The sequence below is a fragment of the Podarcis filfolensis genome (assembly GCF_964270895.1).
Source record: "Podarcis filfolensis genome assembly, chromosome: 2".
Lineage (NCBI taxonomy): Eukaryota > Metazoa > Chordata > Lepidosauria > Squamata > Lacertidae > Podarcis > Podarcis filfolensis.
The window spans coordinates 6,005,688-6,006,174 of NC_139605.1; positions in this window are offsets into that span (position 1 = coordinate 6,005,688).

Consider the following 487-nt stretch of genomic DNA (forward strand, 5'->3'; position numbering starts at 1 on the left):
TTTCTTGCAAATGAATACGAAACAATTAAGAAAATGCTATTTTAATTAGAAAAAGAAAAAGCAAGCTTGGCAAATTCTGGAGCCCCCGGTCCTTCCACGGACTCTTGCCCCTGTGCCGCCGCGTCTATTCTCTTCCACTGCCACCAAGCAGGTTTCCCCGGCAACATGTTCAGACCCAGTCAGGTTGTAACGTCTTAACAAAGATTCCAGTTTACTGTGAACGCAAACAAGTTTTACATACTTTGAAGCACAGTAATCCAATTCCCTCTCTCTGTCTCTAACCCACTCTGACCCCTATGCCCCCACCCACAAGAAACCAACCGAACTAACCGCCTCTCTGTTTCCAACTGTCTTCCCCAACTGCTTTTCCCAGCTGTCTAAACCTTTGGCTAAGCCTTTTGAAAAGAGGTAGGCTTCGCCTCTGGGCTTTTCCATTGGTCTGCCTATTAACCCTTTCTCTGCCCCTGTACAGACATTTCCCGCCACA